Source organism: Ruditapes philippinarum, unplaced genomic scaffold (assembly GCF_026571515.1).
Source record: "Ruditapes philippinarum isolate M1 unplaced genomic scaffold, ASM2657151v2 ctg397_1_1_1_1, whole genome shotgun sequence".
NCBI lineage: Eukaryota > Metazoa > Mollusca > Bivalvia > Venerida > Veneridae > Ruditapes > Ruditapes philippinarum.
This window is the reverse complement of record NW_026857638.1, coordinates 25,061-51,405: the sequence shown is the minus strand read 5'-3', so window position 1 is coordinate 51,405 and position 26,345 is coordinate 25,061.

Below are 26,345 nucleotides of genomic sequence, written 5' to 3'. Positions count from 1 at the left end.
TGGAGAATGTTTGTTATTTTATTCTAAGCTTAATTTGTAGTTGTTTAAAATAAACGTAAAGGTTACATACATAACCCGTCAAAAGAGTTACTGACTTCAATATGTAAAATCATTCATTTTTTGTAAATTTTGATATAATTAAGTAGGAGTTGTTCAAATGTATCTTGGCTATTTTCATTTCTTTCGAGAGATCACATTTTTAGTTTTTGTTATGCTCGGAAAAATAGGATCAGGTGCTGTTTTGCAGCTGGGAAAAATATTTCATTTATTCATTTTATGTTGTTTCTGATATTTCAGGATCATTGATTCTACCAAGTTTAGTACAGAAGATTGAATACCACTTAAGCCGAAGCTTGTCAGTTTAATAGATGTAAGAAAAGAATGAATTTTTATGTCCTTGTTATTTGCTTATTACTTGTGGATAAACACACAATTCTTTCCGATTTTTTTCAAACGATTTGCCAACTTAAACTGTAAAATTGATGCCTGAATGGAAACGAAAATGGGCAAGTTAAACAAGATTTCATTTGCTTAAGGGAGGGAGGAGGAGGAGGCAGTAACAGAAGAAGAACAATTGATCACTAAATATACCATGTACAGTTCAATGCAACTGTTCAGATTATTTATCAAATTATAGTAGCGATGCTCATATTATTACGATGCTAGACTTGTTGTCTACTTTTTGTTTACATCTGTAGTCAATACGATAATAGAAAAATATATAGAATTACGCAGCAACAACAGTGTGTGTCTGTTCAATTCGAACAATAAATAATTTGTTCATTGTCTTTTTACACCATGTTTAAATGTGTGTCAAATAATATAAATAGTCTGTATACCAATCTTTCGAGAAACAACCAAAATTTTACCATTTCAAATTTTAAGAAATGTTTTATTACATATAGCTTTAAACCCTTTAATATCTGTTTTTGTTGTCTTGCTCACAATGCTTAAAAGAATCCATTAAAACTAATTTTCGTGAAGTTTGACAGAGCTCTTTAGCTATACAGTTATCATATTTATGTTTGTACAAACAAGATATTTTATTGCATTAATTTGTTGATACAAAGTTGTGAAGTATGAGCTATCCTGCTGTACAAAATCATTTATTTCTAATAAGAATATGTCCCTAATTTCCTTTCACAGCAGAAGTTTAGTGATTAAAGATAACTATAATGTAGATACAATTCTTGTCCTCAAATAAGACAACTACTTACAAATTATCTTAAATTTGTTAATTCAGGTTCATAGCTGTTTGTAAAGAAACATGGTCTTTAGTATGTGCAATGTCTATACCTGGATAACAAATGTGGTATGCTTTAAAAAATTATGTGGTCAAAATCTATGATTTTCTGGGATACTTGTGCTTTTCTTGCTGGTGGTTAATGGGATGGGCACAAAATCGCGCCGAAATTTTATTTAGGTTCTGTCTATGATAACATGTTCCAAAGATTTTATATTCTCTATTTCCATGTTTAATTTCTTTCTGGTTTCTTACTAATCTCTTTTGATCACGTTTTTTGTGGAAGGGATTCAAATGTAATCCTACTGCTTTTGAGAATAAATCAGTATCTTTTTAAGATTCTTAACCGTTTAACAGAACGTAAGACCCGGTCTTCATAAAACATTTTCTGGAAAAGGAGAATTAAATGACTTCCCCACATCTTGAACAGGCCTGTCCAGTGTGTTAGGATTTGAGATATTATTACTGATTGAGAAATTAATGATCTTTTGTTTTGCAAGATCCTGGCTGATGTTGTTTTCGGGTCCTGGCTTGGAATGACTGAGCTGTGAGAGGATAATTAAACCTATATGTCCTATTTTAATTAAAGCGGAAATATGTTTTTTGCGCGAAATGACATTATCAGACATTGAAACAGTTTTACACCAAAGGTATTATGTTACTGACGAAAACGAAGTGCAACAAAATTGTGTCAGAATATCTATTCCTTATTACACAAGCATACGAGGAGCGAGAGAGAGTTTTATCTCAATTTGATAGTAAAGACAATTTGCCTATTTTTTCACTTTGAAGCTGAGATAAATTAGCAATATGTTTACATGTATATTTCATGAGATTGACAGATATATATTATCATTGACAAGTAATTGGTATTAAAATATGAGACTTAAAATAGACTTAACTCATCCAATCTTTTCATTAACTCTTTTATTCACAAGTTTGTTATATTCTTTACTTAATTTAACGTTGTAACTTCAAATGTACGTATTCTTTTGAGTTAATACGTTCTCTCTAAAAGCTATTTTCTCAGGTATTTATTTAATCTTCAAACTACAACAAAATGAATCTCTGACATAAGGTTAATTTCAAAATATGATATCTCGAGGATATTTGTCACAATTTTCATGCTTTGTCATTTATTTTAATTCAGCGTTAGTATAATGTTATAATCTTGACATTAAAAAAATACTAAAGCAATTTGGCATTTAACTGATTCATATAACTTTACTATACATGTGTTGTTTTTAAGAGACAATATAAAATCATTCAGTGCTGTGCTTTTTTTTATCCCTTTCCAATTTGTGGTCTAAGTAAGTTGCAACAGTTGAACAATTTTATAATTTTATAATTATATGGGTTGGATTAATTTGACAACTGCAATATACAATAATTTAAAAATGACTAACTCTTATTCTTTACTTAAAGTGCTACAAAATAATAAACAAACCTTTTTTACGGAAACATCAATTTCTGATTTCTTCTGTGTCCTATTTCTTGTAATGACTTCGCCTATTTGATTGTTTGAATGTCTGACTATGAAAGATTTATTTAAGACTTTTGTCTTTGAGTTGTCTTTTGATAATTGACCAAGATTCTTTAATCTGAAGTAGAATTATCTATATTCATAATAAAACAGAAAACATTTGCGGTTCTGCATAATTACTCTTTCGGTAAACTAAGATAAGATCGTCTGCTATAGGAAATAGAAACCTGAAAATATTGACTTGCACTTTTTGTGAATATTTTGTACGATATACACAGGGGAAACGAAAACGCACTTGTTAAATAAACATTGCATTTCTTGGTTGATTAAGTTTGTATATATGGAAAATAATAGTCCAACACAGCTGAGGTATACCAAGTCTAATTGTCTACAATAGTAATTACGAAACGACGCGATTTATCAATAGTAAGTTACCTTTGCATACATGAAAATTTTTTATTTTGTTATTTTCAATATTCAAATGCACAATTTTTATCATTTCCCGTGAAAACTGGTTTTTCATGGGAGTTACAATATTGTTGAAGTAGTTAGATATGGTTGTAGGCTTTAAAACACGACTCGCGTAATTGTATTCCAATTTGCAACTTTCATTTATTTCAATTTCACTGTTTCTTTTTCATTTTGTATTGAATAAACCTATCCCTCTGTAAAATATAATAAAATTTGAAAAAGAACAATGTAACTTGTCCTCATGAATAAGGGTTTTAAGTCAATTATATCTGTGACATAACATTTTCATTAAAACGACGTGTGGAATAAGGAAAAAATTGATGTTCTTTTGTTAATTAAACAATAACTTACCAACTCTAAAAGACATTTAATCCTAATGAAGAAAAAGTGTATCACAATAGCTACAAATTTACAGTGTACTAACAAAAAAAAACAAAAACAAAAAAAACAAACAAAAAAAACAAGAAAAAAAAATCAACGTAAAACGCTTGATTCTTAAAATAATTGTTAATACTATCTGATCAACCGATTGCATTTAACAAATTAGAAATAATTTAAAAATACACTGGTTGGTTACTTTATTTTTAAGGAAATAAAAACTGTTTCAGAAAATCAAACATTTCTTAATATATGATTCTTTTCTTATTTTGTCCCCTAATACTTCTTGTATATGATTTTCTGGGACTGTCAATGAACGTAGCGGTAAGAGTAAACTGTCAACTACGACACTTAGAAAATAGGAACATTTTATATTCAGTTCTGAAACAAACACAAACATGTTCATAAACCTTTGATCATGGAACTCTATAATACTAACGTGTCATTCCATACGTAACGGTATTAAACTGCTTACGAATAAAACATGACATGTGTTAGCAACATGATAGAGCCAGAGAACGGTTTGAGTCCGGGTAAGTTTTGATAAAGCTACACGTCTTTTTACCCTGTGACATATAATAAGTGGCAAAAATTCCCTTGCCAAAGAATGTACTAGTATGTTCTTTAAAGGCAAAAAAGCAATGGGCAGAACTAAATAAAAGGGGGTTTCAAAAGAAGACCGATCAGAGTAAAAAACCTGCGTATATCAGACATCTGTCAAAAATAAATTAAAAAGGCAGTTTTTCATTTCAAGAATACAAAAAATTCTATCATATATTGACTTCACATGAATTGTAACTTTACATAAAAGGCACTCGAAACCTCAAAAATGAAAACGAGGTTCCCTCTTAAAAGCAAATCTATGTTTCATAATGTTATATTAATAAGTATTTGTCTGTAAATAAATTGGTTCATCATATATTTTGTGATACGTTTTCTTCCCTGCAAATGCTTAATCACTAATATAACTTTACAATTTTTTTATAACTCAAAAGGTATAAAAAGATAAAAAAATCGTTGAGATATAATGATAAATAATAAATAAGTACATATTTCGAAAAAGAAATAGACCAAAAGTAAAAAAAAACCATAGCTTATGAAAAACAAAATTACAAGCATTTATTATTAATGCAAAATTCACACCAGTTATTAGATCAAAGTACTTTTTCAGTTGCTAGTTTTAAATTAAGGAAAAGACAACGTTAAAAAGGCTTGATATACTTGTAAACAATATAAGGACAATATAATAACTACATTAAGGCGTCTGTGTTGGCTTCAAGGAGCTTCAAGGACAACAAAGTTATTTCAAGCTGTGATAAACGCCGTTTAGTTGAACATTTGCCAATCTCTGTTAATAATACCATTTATTCCTACTACATTTCAGTTCAATTTTCCAAGTTTTTTTTGCATTGAACAACTGCCTTCTTTATCAGGGAAGGATGAATGGAGTTAAACATTAGTACATTTATCATCATACGTTTTTTATTTATTTAGTAGTTTTTATTTGCGGCACGACATTGTTAGGAAGTAAGTCTTCAATTACGTTTTCACTTTACTTGTTTGGCACTTTATTTTCATGATTTAATCGTAGTCAACTTCACTCCACTGTGATTTGTTTTACTTGACGAGACTGGAAATAATGTTTCCATATTAATGTTCTGTTTGATGCAGGTCAAGAGAAATAATTCGTGTGCAAAACTTCATATCGTCCTCCCGTCGTTTTAACAGAATAATTATTCTAATTTTGAAAAATGACCCTAAACTGAAAAGGGTTGAACGTTTTGGAATAACATTGGGATAGAATAGCATTAAATACGATATTCTGTTTATTTCTGAACATATCTCTTCATAATCTTTTGTACAACTTTCCGATTTTAGAGGTCATCCTGATCTTAGAAGAAATTCCCATTTCATGTTTTAGGCTTTTGTACCTCAATGGAGTTCCTTTAAAGTAGATACTTTAATCTTATTTTAATTTGAATTTATGAACTCAAAATACAACTTTTATGACCGAAACATGGAATCGCATACTGCACTACATAATTAACTATGCCGATGTTATTAGATTTTTTTTGTACAGTAGCGGACGTTTATCAAAATTAATAAGAAAAACATCATGTACTGAACTTTGAATTTAAATGATCAAGCCATATTTTTTGGTATAACATGATGATGAGTGGTCCTTGATGAAGGTGATGATTCCGGATATAACTTCAAGAAAACAAGAGCAACGACCAGGGCAACGTTGATACAATATCTAAAATATATAATTGTCTCTTGTCGACAGTCTGTTAACCCTGTGACATGTAAGAAGTGGTAAAAGTCCGCTTGGGTAGAACTTAATTGAAAGGGATTTATAAAGAAGATCGATCAGAAGATATAAAGCCTACATATATATCAGACTGCCGTCAAAACAAATTGAATAGGCAGTATTTTAGTTCAAAAATAAAAGGTTTTTATCATATCTTGACACCATAGGGAAGAATTGTAACTTCACAAAAATGGCACTTTAAGCCTAAAAAAATGAATACGAGATTTCCTCTTAAAAGCAAATCTATGTTTTTTTTTATAATGTTATAATAATGACGCGAGCATTTGTCAGGTAAATCATGTATTAAGTGATACTTTGTCTTCCCTGAAAATGCTTCATAACTAACATAACTTTCCAAACTTTTCAAAAAAAGTGGTTAGATAAAGCTAATTTGTATCGATTTGGAAAAAGCTGTAGACTTTCACCCCCCTTAAAAACAACAACAAAAACAACAACAACAAAAAATTAAATAAATAAAACAAAACATACCTTATAAGAAATAAAATTACAGCACTGGTATTTAATCAAAGCTCTTTTTTAGTAACTAGTTATTTATTAAAAAATGACAAAAAGAAGGAAGGCTGAATAAAAAAGAGTACCTCGGAAACAGTAACAGTCCGCCAAAAATGAAAACATTGGTTATGAGAAACAAAATTACAAGCATTTATCATAAATGCAACATTCTCACCAGTTTTTAGATCAAACTACCTGTTCAGTAGCTAGTTGGCTTGATATTCTTGTAAACAATATCAGGAAAAATATTTAAATACATTACACCGTCTGTATTTGCTAAGAGCTTCAATAACGACAAAAATATTTCAAGCTGTAAAGCACGCCGTTTAGTCAAGCATTTGCCAGACTCTGTTAATAATACCTTTAATTCTTACTACTATTCAGTTCGGTTATCCAAGTTAATTTGCATTGAACAAATGCCTTCTTTGTCAAGCTTCTTTATATAAGATATAGATGAAAGATGAATGGAGTTAAAATTCAGTACATTTATTACGTTTTTGTGTACAGTAGCGGACGTTTATCAAAACTGATAAGAAAAAACATCATGTACTCACACTCTGAATTTAAATGATTTTGAATATTGATTTCTTTTTCATTCAGTTGATGTAGGTGGTGGTTCTAGATATGACTACGAGAAGTCCAAAGCTGCTTTGAAACAATATCTAAAAGATCTAATGGTAACTTTATAGACATATTTTTGACAGAAAAGGATGTTACCCCCTCATAAAAAAAACAACAAAAAACCAACAACAAAAAAAGTATAAAAAAACTCATTCTCACTTATCAGCAAGCGCCGTAGAGATTAAATTGGTTTTTAGGAGAAGTATGCTGCTTTCAGCAGTGATGGAGGATATAAATCTTCAACATGTCATTCGAGTTCTTAGGAACGACGTGTAAGCGGATTTCTTGCTGTTAATTCATTACGAAAGAAAACAAATTATTTTATTTTCAGACATTTTGTGGCTTATGTAAATATAAAACTGAAATTACATTTAATTTATATTTTATGAACAGAAAACGGTATTAAAGAGTACGAAATTATAAAGAGACATATAAATATAGAGCCAAAAGCTATAAACCTGATTTGTGATTCCCCAACAACGTTTCCTTCCTCTACAAATAATAGAGAAATATTGTACACTAAATCTTCACGCGTGAATTCATGAGAAAGGTCCATGGAGTACTTATAACGAGATTTGCCAGGTATGACAAAACAACGTTTCAGTTATCGTCTGGAAAAGCTATTGCTCAAGACAGCGGCCTGTCATGATTAATATAATAGACTAACATAGCCAGGATTGTCATAAATGACAAATCTTACATTTTGTTTGACCTGTAGTTAACCTTGCAGGAATGGCAAGAAATAACTTAAATGGTAGAATATTGTACGATTTATTAAGAAAACGTTCACAATATTAAGAAAAAAGTTTTTAGGCTAAATAATATAAAGCATTTGTAATTAATTTTAAGAAATTAGTTTTGAGGTATCGCCCAAAGAAGATAAACCTTGTCGAAGAACACAAAGCAGGTAAATTCATTTTCCTTTTAATTGTGATCCTTCTGATACTGTACTTGGTTGTAATAAGGAAGTTACATGAAATATCATATATAACAGTATAAAAACATTCAAGAAACTTTCAGCGAAATAATAATGCTTGAGAAATGTTCAGGAATCCTGCCGGGAGTGTGTAAAAGAGCATTATTAAAAACATTTGTCCGAACATATCCCAACCTGTTGCTGTTATTGTCATGAAAACAGAATTTGTTTGAAACTACAATATTTTTTTTTATCAATTTGAAAGCTAATGTGAAAATGATTATAATTCACAGTTCCTGATAAGATTATCGCTAGTCCAGTAATCCGACACTTACAATACTTACAATAAACATTACGATTTTCTTTCGTATTCGTGTATTCCCCCGTGTTTCATTATTTTGTTTGATATAAGGTTTGAAACTAGTTGATCAATACAAAGCACTTCGCAACTCGTGGTTGCAGCTGAAACCTTTTAGATTTATATATCTTGTTTTGGCCCACGATTTTCAATTTTGTAAAGTGAATGACTTCTTAGGTTGCATCTTCATCAGTAAATAGGTATATACTAGCATATTAGCCGAATGGTTTTACGGACATTAGTCCTTTATAGATGTATATAATAAAAAACAACAGAAAAACAACAACTTAATTTCACACATGGATAGTTAATAATAGTTTTGATTTAATCAAACTTATTTGATTTCAATACATAAGTTACAATTACTTCATGGTAGATAACAAAACATTAAAAAATGAAAATAAATGTACAGAGACCAAAGGTATGAAATTTATTTATGAAACTGTAATAAGTTCATTTATCATTATTTTCGAATATTCTACAGAATTCTTGCTAGTTGCTCGGACTGAAAGCGCATTAAAGAGTTATTCAAGGTTAGATAGAACTTGTTTGGTAGCTGGTAGTTATTTTCAGTCATTAATTACATTTAATAAGTTCCTACAATATCGTAATAACACTTATGTGTACCAATCGATCAATGCAATTGTACATTATGTCTCCCATACTATGAAATGAAAGCCTTCTTAACGTTTTTGAAGACATTAGTAAGTATATATACATTAATTCGAACGATACGTACATATATGTTATATTGGTTTGAAGAAGTGATTTTGTATTGATTAGGACCATATTTATTTTCAACATAACATCAAACTACATATAATATCAGTAATATTTGGAAGAGATTACTGGTTGTATTATATGTATTACTAAACAAAATGATAAGTTTGTCTACGGTATGAATAAATTGCTTGAAATATGCAGTGAATTGTTTTGATCAACTCTATTGTTACCACTGACAGTTTGATTCTTTATTGACTGAACACATAATTAAACTTGATGAGAAACAACGAACTTTGTATTGGTTTGTTTATGTGTAATATATAGAGGATATTTGTTTGTTTGTGTGTAAGATGAAATTTTATTTCATCGAGTGGGCTTTAAAAACAGTATTCTCACGAGTGGCGTAGCCACGAGTGAGAATACTGTTTTTAAAGTTCACGAGATGAAATAAAATTACATCTTACACAACAAACAGACAAATTTTCTTTTTATTTTATGCTTAAAAACAAGTTAAAACGAAATTTCCATAATTTTAACGTTAATATTAAAATCTGTTTCCCCCATTGAGAGCCCCATTTAGACGGAATTTCTCATTTAAAACAAGAAGTCTTGAGTTGAAAAAAAGTCCGCCAATCAAGGTTAAATGACGGTAATATTTATTCATTTTATCAAAAAATATGAATGGTCGCTAGTTTTATAATAAAAACAAACAATTCTTGTAGGAGAAAAAGTCCAACCATCCATCCATATTTCTGTTACTTACTGCGAATTTATATTAGACCTGGCTTTGTAAAATGTAAGCGGCAGCCATTTTTTAAAGTTGTGTATTTCATGGGAGGAAAATAATTGTGTAAGATTCAGAAGGATATAATTTGGATTTGTTAGTCATACACCTTTTTAAAAGAAAGAAAACTTATTTGAGGATTGTAACAGACAAAAAATAAGTGTTGACAGAAGTGAAAACATTCAGAAAAGGAGCTAGGAAATTGGAAAACTTTGAAGCTTGCTAAGGAACGCTGGGATGTTTTACTTATTTTACGAGTGATGGCTGTCAATGCTTTTCAATTTTTCATAAAGCATACGGCAGTTATTGCTCGTAGGATACTTTAATATGCCCAAATGTCATCAAGAGCAGTTTTGCATGGGGAAGGAATGTATTTTTCAGACTGTAAAAACGAAACAAAAAAAATTTTAGAGACGAAATTTGGTGATTGGAATTTGAAGGAATAGAAGTAAGTTTTCTCTCTTTACTACTTTTGACATTTAAGTTAATTATGTATTTCAGCTTTGCTATTTCTTTTAACAGCCTGGAATTGTCAGAATTGTCAGTAAAAATAAAATTGAGGTACTACATGGGGAAAATCTTAAAAAAGTAGTTTCGTCATTGAAAAAAGTGAAATTATATTTTGATAATTTTCACTGTGAAATTATCAAATATAATTTTCACGGATAAATCAGTAATCCACTGAAAAGCATAAAATAAAAGTTCAGTATCCTATCTTATTTCTAAAGAAGTAAAATATGAATTTCTTTTTTTATTTGATTATCGTTACAAAATATGTCCACAATTTGAAAAACAATCTGATTGTATATCAAATTATACGAGAAATTTGCTCGTTATTTCATGTTGTAACAAAAAACTTTGCTAACAAAAAACGTGTGAAACAAATCAAATGGTAAAACAATATTTTAGGCTGTTTCAGAACAAGAAAATTCAGTTTATTATGAATAAACTAATTATTTCTAAGAATGCGATGGAAGGTCTTGAATTAGAAGAACAATTGCATTTACCATGATGATAATTACATCAAAGTACCTAAATTGAAACAAATATTTGATTTTTCGACTGCATATACTCGAACATTGGTATATTTTATCTTCTTAATGATCATTTTGCGTTTTATAAAAGAGACGTTGTGTGTTTTTTAAGACGTGAAACGTGTGTTATTTATGAATAGTTAAAGGTTAACATAAAACATGTGTTTTTCATAATCAATAGTTAAAGATACATTAATTTTAATATTGATACAGAAGTTTTAAATATTGTAACAGAAATTTTAAAATCAACAACAACAAACAAACAAAGAACATTTGGACTTAACAATAGCTTAGAATCATGCAAAATGAACATTTAAAAGAAAAAGACTTCACAGATTTAATCAAAGTAATTATTCAAAATTCAGATTTTAACTTGAACTTACAAAAACAAGTTGGTATCTACCAGTACATTGATGCTGACATTGACAAATCTCGCAATCGGGTAATGAGCAATTTGTTTTTTTAAACTCAATAATTAAACATAAGGGTTTTTGGGTGTTTGCAAAACCTCAGATGTTTATATTGCCTACTGCTTGAAGTTTGAAATTGTGGTTAGTTTTGCAAAACGTATTTGGATATTGTAAAATGATAACGCGCTATCATATTTGATAAGAACATTCCTTATCTTGTTACAACTTGTCGCAGTATTCCAATGTAGTTTTAGTGAATTGTGTGCTTCTGGTATATTACCAAAGAAAACAATCAAAGAAACTTTTACTGCTAATTAAAGGTTTGTTTGTTTTGCTTTGTTTTACGGCGCATCGTTATATGGCGCCGAAACAAGAAAGAAGAGTGGGAATGCATAAGATCAAGAATTGTTGTCATTTTAAATAAAACCAAGAGTCTTGATATCATAGTACTATTTGAATACAGTTCGCGTATTATTTACATGCTGCAAATTGAAAAACATGTAGTAAAGTAAATGATAATAATAATAAAAAATAAAAAATAAGAGTTCCCTGGTTGTTGCTATTAAGATCGCCACAGATAAATGACTTTGTTAATTAGTGCAAAACATCCTTGTCTAGCGCAGGCCCAGACACGTAAAAAATTGTGTGAACAAAATATTTGTAAGAAAAATGATCCTAATGGATTGGTAATGAAGATTATACCAGAGGCCATAGTAATCCACATTAAATTCATGACTGCTTCTAATTTCTATTACAAATATCATGCTTGTTTGATGACTATTTGGTGGAGCCTTTTAAAAACAGTCAATAGGTTTCTTTTATAATAAAGAGGCTTTTTTTTCATTTTATCCGAAATAATGATTTTTTTTGTCAATGTATAAAATGAGAAACACGAAGGTACGGAACTCATACCCTGTAAACATTTTTCCTTCTCGATTTAAATGACGAAGAAAGAGGCAATTTGATATTAAGTATGTACGAAGAAGAAAATATAGTGAAAAAAGAGAAAACAACGACGGTTGCCAAACACGACATATTCAATACTTATACAGCCATTCATTGTTAAGGATCCCTACCTTAAGGAAAATAATTTTGTCTAATAATGATGTAGAAAAACATGATTATTACTTGGACAGAAATCAAGCCGAGACATCGCTAAAGCTTGTATGATTTTGATGTAAATCAATATATTTATCAGAACGACAATTTTATAGAATCGTACAAACCATAGTGTCATGGTGTATATTTGGGAAATGTGTTATATTTTCTCAACAGGTCGCTAAAATTTATAATTAGAAACATAATTGGCTCATTGATCATTTTATCTTTCTTGTGAGTAACGTTATATAGAATGTGTCCAATTTGGCAAACCATGATGGAAATCATCATCATCATCATCATGATCATCATGATGATCAACAACAACAAAAACATCAACAACAAAGAAATACAAAGTATGCTGTATAGATGTTTATGGTTTTTGTCAGCAAATTCTTTGCTCGTAAATTGTTATCATTTTTTTACAAAACATAAACTTTAAAAAAGATAAATTATAATAAGACCACTAAAATATGAAAATTAATAATATAAAAGCCACACGGCGTCGTAAAGGTTGTGTAAATGCGGATATTTTCATAATTGACAGATCGATTTACATAAACAAAAGGAAGTTGAGAAATATAGTCAGGTTATTCTTTGGAACATTTTAATCAGCACCAATTATATTGTACACTCTTGAATTAGAAATAAATTCAAGGCGGTGTGTGGGGGCGACTGGTGGTCGTAAAATAATTTTGCCTTTATCAAGAACCAATATTCCTGTCGATATTTGTTCTCTTTATCATCAATATTTTATTCAATAAGCACCTAAGAGTACAATATGTACAGCCAAATATCATTGGAAGTGGAATTTAACATCTGATGTGTTTCTTTTTAATGAAATCAATATATTTTTATTGGAGATAAATGTTTGAAGGTATAACTCGATATATTGATGTTCAATTATATACAAAAACATTATATAGAATTGAACAAATTCAATTAAATGATTGTTTCTCGAAGGCGTTTCACTAAAGATAAAATAACTAAACATGCTATATGAAATCTCATTCAGGATGTCTGGTGTCAATATTTGCATTTAAAACACATCAACTAAAATTATGTAGTATTTTGAATAGATAGGGGACCTTCTTCATTCTCATTTTATGGCATTTTGCAAATTTTTAAATGCGTTTGCAACATTTCGTAACAACAATTACCAGTTTAATTGTAAAGGTAGACGAATGTAAATCTCATTTGCGCTTAATGACATCAAATAATGTAATATTTTAACATTGTCGTCTATTTTCACTTAAAACCTGATCAAGTCTCTTGTAAAACAATTCATAAAAAAGAATTCTGTTGATTAACAGTTGTTTTTCTCGATTTTCTTATGGAAAAAGCAAAAATTTCCTTAGATGTCCTTTTTTTATAAACCCTAAGACTGGTTTAATTATATCTAAATCAATTTAAAAAAAAATTTTTCTTCCTTTTTTTATACATCTTTTATCGGGCATTAATCCTTTATATATTATTACATAATATTTAAGGCGTTAAAATATAGGTGAAAATATTTCCTGTTCTAAAACAAGAATAAAGATCAACAAGGCAAAGGCAACGAAAATCCTCTAAGTTCATAGCGTTATACTTTCTAATATATACATATCTTATTAATGAGTTATTCCTGTTCTTCGCGAACGTTTTTTGATTGCATCAGATGTGAAAGTACTGCCAAGATTCATTTATATTTTACAGACGGATTCAAAGATATTTTTCCGGACAGAAAATTAATGACTTCCCAACATCTTAATAATCTGTCCACTGTAACAGATCTTTACGACGTTTTGTTTGATATATTGTAATTGTATTTGAGGTCAGGGTAAATGACCAATGGCGGTGTTCCAATTAGCACGATTCTGTAGACTGGATCATTTGTATACTCCAATTATAGACAGAAAATGGCTCTGCTAAAAGGATATTTTAGACTGGTCGGGAGTAGGAAGTTGAAAAGTCGAACTCTGAAATAGTATCAATTAATTGCATTGTTTGATAAACGCAATGTTTGCGTTAATAAGAACAAGTGAAAGCACTTTGTGCCATAAACTTTTCTTGCCCAATACATATACATATCTTACATACACATTTAAGTTTAATTACAATGTAACTGACCAATGTCATTGAGTTATTTCATATGCATAAGTTAATAATGCAAATATTTTCTGCTCTACGCCTATAAGTTCACAGCTTTATAACTTCCTCTTTGATTGATACGCTATTCTTGTTTTTCCCAAACGTTTTTTGATGGCATCAGATGTGAAAGTTATTAATTAGTTATTTATAGTGACCTCAAATACAATTACAATGTATCTAACAAAAAAGTCGTAAAGATCTTTTACAAAGGACAGACTATCAAGATGTTGGGAAGTCATTAATTTTCTATCAGAAACAATATCTTTGAACCCGTCTTTAAAAGGAGAATGGATCTTGGCAGTGTATTTAACCCCTTTTTGACCGAAGAGTTGCCATTAAGGTTTGAGGCATCAAAATTGCAGCCACTGTTTATCCTCACGTGATGGTGAGAGGCGACTAAATGTATTCGAATTACTTGAGTCTATGCATCTCTGAGCTCCAGCAGGTACGGTGGTTTTGAACCCTGGTTTGGCTTTAATTTTTAAACACCGAGGTTAGCTAAACTCATCTTTCCTTTTATTGGCGCCCTATAACATAAATTGTGCTGGTTTGCCGCAAAAAATAAAAACAAAAACACCCCCCCCCCAAAAAAAAAAAACAAAAAAAAAAAAAAAAAAAAACAAAAAAACAAACACAAAACAACAACAACAACAAAAAAACAACAACAAAAAAAAAACCAAAGAAGAAAAACAACAAAAAAACATAAAAGTCATTTAAGACATATTAGCTTGAATTCTCAAGGATAAAAAGTTTGTACGCATTATTCTGATTTGTACTTTTTGAGTTATTGTCTTTTAGTGTTTATGTAGATGTCAATGTGTCTATCCTGTTTATAATTTGTGTTCCTTTTCGGCGAGGAATTTGGTTGCATGTGTCTGTTTTTGTAGTCTTTTTATCTTCTACAGCTTCATTGCTTCGGAGAATTATGATGCATCGTCGAATAACAAGAACATTAAAAAACAATACATTCTTTTATTATGAATGAAAAACCCTTTTTCTCAAAAATCATGTCTGAACTTATTCATTTGGTCACATGTACTTGTGAGTTTCAACTTTAAACATTTCGCTTTAACTTAGGACATGACTGAACATTTAGTGCGTTACTCTACGCTAATTGATGATTGTTCCTGCAGTGAAAAACCTGATTATATACTACTTATATCAGCATTTTGTTCTTTACATCAAGTAAAAACTTCTTCAGGATTGCGAAATAAACACGTATCTACTTTTAGGGCATTACTAACTTAAATATTGCTGTAACTTTATCAGCTTTCTTTTAATTCCCATTTGGTTTTCTTTGTCTCTTCTGTTCTTTTTAATGGCAATTGAGGTTAATATACTGTCTGCTCTAACACATTGATAAAGATAAATGACCAATCTCCTTTCTCCGATAAGCAAGGTACTTCAGATAAATTCTTCAACATAACGTTTAGGGCGCCGCTACTTCACAAGATGAAGGTCACTCACATCATTTGCACTAACCTTTTCTAAAGAACATGATAATAAAATAACTTAAAGTATATTTTATTAATTTGATTTTAGATGCTTAAATTGACTTTATACTCTATTTGTACAACTTTAAATACCTTTTTATTCTCCTTCAGCTTATCTTCGGGTTTGTTAACCTTGGCCAGTCGGCCAGTTTTTTGTTTTGTTTACTAAATGGTATTACTAATTACAATACAAACTGCAAGTCTGTATAAATACCCAATGTCATATTTCCTCGAATGAAAAATAGAATGAAGACGTTTTACGGTTATTCTCATGTCATTTTTTCTTCGGATGAATAAAAGTGAATGACATTTGAAATTAACACTTGTCATTCATTTTACATTTCGTTTAAGATATCATTATCAAATTTCACTAAAAGTGTTTTATGCATTCTTCAATTTTATCTTATTAATATTCAAACAATAACTATACATTTTATTTTGTTAAGATATGATACATATAGTGGCTAACTTGATATTTAACGTACAACTTCAAAAATTAAAAAGTCCCATTATGCCTCAGAAATGCTAATACTTTTATTTCTCGAAACCTTGTTTGTATCTTGTTACTGTTGCCAAAAAGTACTCATTTGCCACCAAGATGAACTTTTTACTTAATTTGTTCTGTTGGCAGTTGGTATAAGCAAAGTAAATGATTATGTTGTTTGGAAGTCAAAATACGACTTTGTTGCATTTTTCTACCATTATTACACATTACTGCATATTCAGCACAATTTTTTTTCAGAATATGCTCTAAATCTATAATAAATTTCTTAAACACATATTTTACATTTCTAAAGAATGAAAACAATGAGAATTTCTGAGGCATAATGTACCTTTAAAGAAAAGAATACATTGCTTTGCAAGCTTAATATACATTTGTACAGTGCAAAAGAACTATTAAAATGTATTTGTCTTGCCAATTTCATGAATTTCGAGTTAAAACGAACAACTAGTCTAGCTTTTATATTTCAATTTATGGAAATTATGACGAGAAATAAAACAATATTATATGAAAAGCAATGCAAAGAGAAGGATATCTTTAGTCTGCACGCCTTATTGTAGTAAAATCAGATAAATTAGAAAATGAAGTCAGAGATAATTCCATTAGTTTTCATTTAAAATTTATAACAAATGGGAATCTCTGGGATTGCGTCGCAGATTAAGATCTAATTAGTACGACGTTGAATAGCTGGCAAAATACAAAATATTTCGTCTTCACTATCGTATCCAAACTAAATCGGTGTTGTGCTTGAAAATTATTTGCGTAATTGTAATGATAGATTCTTCCATCAAGTCCGGCAATAAAGCAATATATAATTATAATAAACTGACCAAGACAGCTAACGACGTAATAAGTTAAATGCAAACACGCATGGCATCATACTGACTTAAACGAGCAGTAACTCATGTTATCGATAAACGACTGATTTTTTTATTGTCACAAAAGAAAGTCGATAAAAACAACAAAATATTATGTTCATGATTATAAATCATAAATGATATATCATGCACAATATTTCTAGATTTCCGGCATAATATAACCAGGGGGTCTCGACCATAAAAGATATTGTGTCTAAATATCTCACCACTTCCTTGTGTATAACATGCACTTAATCTCATACCCAAGGTACGTATTTTGTCCTAATACTTTTAAGCTCTAATAAAGACGAATAATTCAGTCTAGCAATAATACCAAATCCTCGAATAAATCCAACATTAGGTATCTAAACTAATTACTTTGCCTCTTAAGTCATATTTATTTCATAGCAGGAATAACAATACAAACGGGACAAAATTGTTATAGCTAAATGACAAGATTAAAGACAATAAAATAAATAAATAATAATATCATAATACGTATAATAAAAAGATCAGCATAAGAAGTATAACTAAAGTTGTTGGTTTCTAAACCGCCGACTATAAATATAATAAACTTTAAGCATAATATTATAATATTCACAAGATATTAATATAAAGAAAACTAGACAAGCCTTTAATATTTTGTATACGTTATGATAATTCCATGCATTCTAAATTGTAAACAGTCATTACAACAAAAATGCATTAAAGTGTATAAAGCGCCAAAATTATTGTTTGACTAGGAAAAGAATACTTCCATATCGATTGTATGAAAGATATATAGTAGTGCATTGGCTTAAATGCGAATGGTGCATACACAAAATCATTGGTAATCAAATAAAACCCTACTTACAATGGCAGAATGATATTTTGTTACGTAAATTCTGTTCTGTTGACGTGCAATGTTCATGTGTGTTAAATGAAAGAGAATTTCTATGTTACATTTTTATTAAAAATCTTTCAAGTGGTTCAAAATTATTCTAATTGAATTAATTTCATGTTTGATTCTTGGTTTGTTTAACGGCGCACTAACACAATTCATGTTATATGGCGCCGAATCAAATTGCTTCAGTAAAAAATTGTAGAGGTATGTTAGCTGATTTGTTGTTTAGTTACCGGGTGTGAGGCCTGACTGAAGAGGAGAAACACGGTTGTTGGAGTGTATGTTGTGAAGGTTTGTTTGAAGAAAGAATTCTGTTGGTTTAATCGTCTGGACTTACTGCTTTACCTAATGGTAAGTGTTTAAATATTAGAGGAATTCCATCGGGAATTATAGTAAAAGACTCCATATTTGAGGTAGAAGGTTTACTGTGCTGGTAAAATGCCGGATTTGCTCTGGTTCATTTAAAAGTGTTTGATTTGTAAAATAGTCGTTCAGTATGTCCGCTTTTTGTTTTTACGTCTTCATCTAGGATATCACCATTTTGCAGGCGAGTTATAGAAAAGGAGGAAAAGAAGAAGAGGAACATAGTGTTATGACCACCATGATTTTAAGTTAAGCTTAGATGTCCTAAGATTATTTGCAACATTTTGTATATGATTGGCTTTAGAAAACTTATTTTTCCAACAGTGTTGTTGCGATGTGTCCTAAGAAGCAGCGAATCGTATTCTGTATTGGTACGTTACGTCTTTGTCAGCTAGGTTTCTTCAAATTAGGAGGAAACAAGGGTGGGAGTTTTGGTCTAATGGTGACGTCTCTGTTAGGAATACATATTTTTGAAATATCTTTTATGGCATCTGTGATATATATAAATTGGTATCCGTATTAGCTGCTAGCTCAGGAATTTGTTGATAAATGCCTTTGTCAAAGTGTAAGTGTGAGTATTTAGTAATTTAGGAATCAGGCCAAAAATAGGACAATGATAGCCAACATGATGATCTAAGCAAGGTTCACCAACACCAACAGTGTATATGAATAAAGGATTCGATGTGAGAATAATATCGAACACAGAGGGAGGAGCTTTTAATGAAGTGTGTTGACTCTGATGTAAGCTATTTAAGAGAAAGTTATTAAAGATCCTGTATGTTTTGTGATTGATATTGTTACTGTGTGTGTACCACACTTGCAAAAAATTATAGTACAGTGCAAAAGAACTATTAAAATGTATTTGTCTTGCCAATTTCATGAATTTCGAGTTAAAACGAACAACTAGTCTAGCTTTTATATTCAATTTATGGAAATTATGACGAGAAATAAAACAATATTATATAAAAAGCAATGCAAAGAGAAGGATATCTTTAGTCTGCACGCCTTATTGTAGAAAAATCAGATAAATTAGAAAATGAAGTCAGAGATAATTCCATTAGTTTTCATTTAAAATTTATAACAAATGGGAATCTCTGGGATTGCGTCGCAGATTAAGATCTAATTAGTACGACGTTGAATAGCTGGCAAAATACAAAATATTTCGTCTTCACTATCGTATCTAAGTTAACTGCAAACAACACGCATGGCATCATACTGACTTAAACGAACAGTAACCCATGTTATCGATAAACGACTGAATTTTTTATTGTCCCAAAAGATAAAAACAACAAAATATTTTGTTCATGATTATAAATCATAAATGATATATCATGCACAATATTTCTTGATTTCCGGCATAATATAACCAGGGGGTCTCGACCATAAAAGATATTGTGTCTAAATATCTCACCACTTCCTTGTGTATAACATGCACTTAATCTCATACCCAAGGTACGTATTTTGTCCTAATACTTTTCAGCTCTAATAAAGACGAATAATTCAGTCTAGCAATAATACCAAATCCTCGAATAAATCCAACATTAGGTATCTAAACTAATTACTATGCCTCATAAATCATATTTATTTCATAGCAGGAATAACAATACAAACGGGACAAAATTGTTATAGCTAAATGACAAGATTAAAGACAATAAAATAAATAAATAAATAATATCATAATACGTATAATAAAAAGATCAGCATAAGAAGTATAACTAAAGTTGTTGGTTTCTAAACGGCCGACTATAAATAAAATAAACTTTAAGCATAATATTATAATATTCACAAGATATTAATATAAAGAAAACTAGACAAGCCTTTAATATTTTGTATACGTTATGATAATTCCATGCATTCTAAATTGTAAACAGTCATTACAACAAAAATGCATTAAAGTGTATAAAGCGCCAAAATTATTGTTTGACTAGGAAAAGAATACTTCCATATCGATTGTATGAAAGATATATAGCAGTGCATTGGCTTAAATGCGAATGGCGCATACACAAAATCATTGGTAATCAAATAAAACCCTACTTACAATGGCAGAATGATATTTTGTTACGTATATTCTGTTCTGTTGACGTGCAATGTTCATGTGTGTTAAATGAAAGAGAATTTCTATGTTACAATTTTATTAAAAATCTTTCAAGTGGTTCAAAATTATTCTAATTAAATTAATTTCATCTTTGATTCTTGGTTTGTTTAACGGCGCACTAACACAATTCATGTTATATGGCGCCGAATCAAATTGCTTCAGTAAAAAATTGTAGAGGTATGTTAGCTGATTTGTTGTTTAGTTACCGGGTGTGAGGCCTGACTGAAGAGGAGAAACACGGTTGTTGAAGTGTATGTTGTGAAGGTTTGTTTGAAGAAAGAATTCTGTTGGTTTAATCGTCTGGACCTACTGCTTTACCTAATGGTAAGTGTTTAAATATTAGAGGAATTCCATCGGGAATTATAGTAAAAGACTCCATTTTTGAGGTAGAAGGTTTACTGTGCTGGTAAAATGCCGGAATTGCTCTGGTTCATTTAAAAGTGTTTGATCTGTAAAATAGTCGTTCAGTATGTCCGCTTTGGTTTTTACGTCTTCATCTAGGATATCACCATTTTGCATGTGAGTTATAGAAAAGGAGGAAAAGAAGAAAAGGAACATAGTGCTATGACCACCATGATTTTAAGTTAAGCTTAGATGTCTTAAGATTATTTGCAACATTTTGTATATGATTGGCTTTAGAAAAACTTATTTTTCCAACAGTGTTGTTGCGATGTGTCCTAAGAAGCAGCGAATCGTATTCTGTATTGGTACGTTACGTCTTTGTCAGCTAGGTTTCTTCAAATTAGGAGGAAACAAGGGCGGGAGTTTTGGTCTAATGGTGACGTCTCCGTTAGGAATACATATTTTTGAAATATCTATTATGGCATCTGTGATATATATAAATTGGTATCCGTATTAGCTGCTAGCTCAAGAATTTGTTGATAAATGCCTTTGTCAAAGTACAAGTGTGAGTATTTAGTAATTTAGGAATCAGGCCAAAAATAGGACAATGATAGCCAACATGATGATCTAAGCAAGGTTCACCAACACCAACAGTGTATATGAATAAAGGATTCGATGTGAGAATAGTATCGAACACAGAGGGAGGAGCTTTTAATGAAGTGTGTTGACTCTGATGTAAGCTATTTAAGAGAAAGTTATTAAAGATCCTGTATGTTTTGTGATTGATATTGTTACTGTGTGTGTACAACACTTGCAAAAAATTATATATGTATATAATTATGCAAATAAAACAATTTTCACACATCAAAGAATATGTTATATGTACTGCAAATATTTGTTCACATTATATTGAATAAAGTATATGCATTCATTTCTTATTGGAAAATTTGACTATGAATTAATAGAAAATAAATTTCTAATTACCTCCCTTTATTTACATGAAATGTTAAATTCGGTAATATCTTTATAAATAATGCTTACTGGAACTTACAATATTGACAAATCTTAATTTTGGCATCATATTTATGAAATAAAACCATGAAGAAAATGTGTTACAGGATCTTTAACAAACTGTGAGGTTAATTTTCTAAAGGCTATAGACTTTAGCATGCTATTGTTAAAGTCTCCCGTGATAATGATGTTTGGTATTTCGGATCAACGGAAAGATTAATGGAATCTTCAATTACAGATTGCTGAAGAGTTGCCATTTATACATAAGAAGTCATTGTCTAAATTGCAGCCGATGGAAAGCGTTAATACTGTTACCTGCTTTTTTCATCAGAATTCCTTTTTCAAGTTTGTAAATATTCATAGAATGTAATGCAAAACGCCTTTTCATTTTATCGTCGACGTTATTCACGTGCCGGAATTTTGTTCAATTTATTGTCGCCGTTTGCGTATGGTAACATGATATTATACATTTGACAAGGTTTGACCATTTCTGTACGTATGCTCTAAGCCATGGGAATGGCTTATTTGATAAAACATGGATGACGAAAAGACGTCAAAAATGGTCGCCAACGTTGAATGATGTCCGCCATGTTTTGTCAGGAAGCCTGTATTTAGAATTGAAATAGTTTTTTCATGTAAAAACTTGAAACCAGTTTGTAGGTTTTCTGTTCATGAAAAAACGTCTATGTCAAGGAAAAATAGATACGAGTTTTAACATACAATGAATGTTTTTAAAACTTAAACATTTAGGTCACATTAGTAATAGAAAAATTCCTTGTCACACACAATACTTTAAAAGAAATGAGCAAAGTTTATGAACATTTGTAGGGCCTTTAAATAGCATTATTGATTTGAAGACATCAGTGCAAAGTCACAGTAACGCATGAAAACCTGTCAAATCAAGGACAAGCAATCCCTAGTCATTGATGAGTAAAACGTATTTGTTGAAATTCTCTGTAAATAACATATAAATGCATTTGTGTAATACAGTGTATTTGTCTTTTATCTATGGGTCATAAGTATTCAGGACACATGTCTAGTTTCATTTCATTTTTTCTTATCAAAAGGAATAAAAAAAAACAAATATTTGATAAAATGTAATAAAAATAATATAAGGTAATATAAACGACAAGCGACACAACATGCAACGCATGCAATACTTACGGTGAAATGATAACTTCATATTTATCGAAGCAGAACAATCCAAATGTTTTTCATTCGACAAGTAAAATTTGAAGATTTTCTGTTTTCAAAAAACTTTAAAAAACAGTTTTGACATCAAAATAGCATTAAAAATCCTGGAACACATTCTTTATGGTTTTATAACATAAATATGATGCATCATAAATATGATGCTCAAAAGAAGATTAATCAATATTGTAAGTTCCAAAAAGCATTTTTTGTAAAGATATTACCGAATTTACATTTCATGTATATAAAGGGAGGTAATTAGAAATTTATTTTTGATAAAGCCAAAGTAAGAAATAAATGCATACATTTAAATGATTACTTAAAATGCGCATAAACATTTGCAGTACATACCTATTCTTGGATGTTTGGAGATTGTTTTAGAATCATATAAAATTTCACTTAAGTGTTGTTACACTCTTAATTACAACATACAGAATTTTTATGACAATTCTGAATGCTTAAACATTTACGTGGATTGCAAAGACTACCCGTTGTGTTATTGAATACGTAAGGAAGTAATCATTTATAAGATAAAGGAACGAAATAGAGATTTTATATCACGCAGGAACAGTTTATTTCCGGCAGGATTATTGTGAAACTAATAGTACATTATTCAATATGAGACGAAAATTTAAGTAAAAGTCTTTTAAACACACAATGTATGCCCTTAACGGGTTTCTTATCTTTGTCCATAATTGTCTTGTCATTTGTGTTATGAATGATGTCAATGTTTACATTATTTGTGAATAAGGAAGTAGGCTAATGTATAATTTGATGACGTTGGTCTGAAAGTAAGTTAAAAACTACTTACTTAGATATAAAAGCTTCCATAAATACGCTATGTGAATGTTGTAAAATGGGTGGTCACTCGGATGTAATGAAATAAAAAAAATAATATAAAAATACAATTACAGACTCCGTTTGATCAAATATGTTCATGAAAGGCAATTTCAAAGTGTTATGGCTCTCACACCGCTAGCGCCAGTTAAAGCAGTATTCGATCTTCAATACAACCGTGCTCATATCAATGGTCCCAAAGACCCAGACACCTTTAAAATTGTAAAAAAAAATCAGTTGAATTGAGTTGTTGCAAATGTTACTGAATTTACATGCGTAACATAGGTGTTACTTAGTGTTACGCTTGTAACAAATGGCAAGTGTTTCGTTAAACTGCGCCCATTTTGTGCCCTACGTGCCAGAAACATATAACAGCACTAAACAAGCAATACAACAAGTAAAATGGTTTCCTGCGGGGAACAATTTTAATGATATAAAGATATTTCATTTAACTATTTTCAACATTGTTTTGGGAGAGGGAAATAAATAAACGTTTGTATCAGGAATATAGTTGACAATAATCGATCAATATAGAAGAAGGTCTTTGGAAACTGGTGGCCGTTGATGACCGGAAAAGGTCGATTATAAAACAATTATTTCTTTTTAAGAAAATGATTAAATAGGCCTTCCATTTTATGAATAATTCCAAGCTAAAAAGTAAACACACAGTCAAGTTTACGAAGGAAATATCTATATTTATTATGGCAGATGCCACTCGAAAGTAAGTAAAAAAAATACTTACTCGTCCTTAGATAAAAGCTTCCATAATCACGCTATGTAAATTGTGTAAAATGGGTGGTCACTCGGAAGTAATGAAATAAAAAAATAATATAAAAAATACAATTACAGACTCCGTTTGATCAATATATGTTCATGAAAGGCAATTTCAAAGTGTTATGGCTCTCACACCGCTAGCGCCAGTTAAAGCAGTATTCAATCTTCAATACAACCGTGCTCGTATCAATGGTCCAAAAGAACCAGACACCTTTAAGATTGTAAAAAAAATCAGTTGAATTGAGTTGTTGCAAATGTTACTGAATTTACATGCGTAACATAGGTGTTACTTAGTGTTACGCTTGTAACAAATGGCAAGTGTTTCGTTAAACTGCGCCCATTTTGTGCCCTACGTGCCAGAAACATATAACAGCACTAAACAAGCAATACAATAAAAAACGCTTATCAGTAATATCTTAAATTTCATAACACTGTTTTTTAATCCATTTTTATAACAAAACGACTGCCAAGAATTAATGCCAAATATAAATCATATATTTATATTTGTAAGCTGTTTGCATGTTAAAATATAATATTCGTTAAGAAGCATGCTAGATTGCAACAAAACATGTCTAGAATAATTAGTGTTTATACATTAAATAATAATATGCATGTTTTTCACATGAATAATGTTTAAACCAGACATATATGTTTATCTTAATCGCAATGTATGAGCTATTTGTAACAGACAATTACTTTGAACTATATTTTTTTCTGTTTTGATGGAAATTATTGTTTTACTTTCTTTTCCTATGCATTTTATGTGCTTTATTGTCCATCACTTAACCAAAAGTAAAGAATCAATTACCGTTTAGAAAAAGACTTGCTCCTTTAAAGATCTGTAAGTCTAGAAATTAACTGAAGTAAAGAATGTTTATGCACGGTTTGTCGTACATTAACATCTGAAGATCTAGAAGCACTAGTAAAGCACCGAGGGCGAGGTGCTAGGGGGCGTGGACGGTAGTTTGCACTTTCCAGTACCGTCCATGAACAGGCTCAATCAAACCGAGTCGCAACATTTTCAATTCTGCCGTGTTGGGCTTTCTTTAGGGATTCTGTATTTATCTATATTATTTGATAAAGTCTTATGACTTCTGCAGGCGATGATGCACGACAACACGGTGTTTTAGTGGTATATAAGTGTAAGTCTGAGTAAGTAGTACCACTTTTCGTTATTTGTTATTTGTAAAATGAAATATGCTTTTCTTGTGCGAGTGCTATTGTCATGTTCGTTTCTTAGGAATAATATGCCTTTAGAAACATAAATACGATTACCGCACCGAGCAGCGTTCAAATCTACAAAACTATGACATCATAGCAAGGGAAATTTTTTCTTGCCAGATGTAAAGTCAGATTTGCAAACGAAATCATATAAAAGGAAGAAAAAAATCATTCCTATAATAAGAGCAATTGATAGATATATAAATAAACAACGAGTAACACTATAAAAAAGAAAGAAAAAACAATATGTATATCTGTTCAATGAACTTGTTCATAAACCTTTTGATGGTAAATTATTAATTC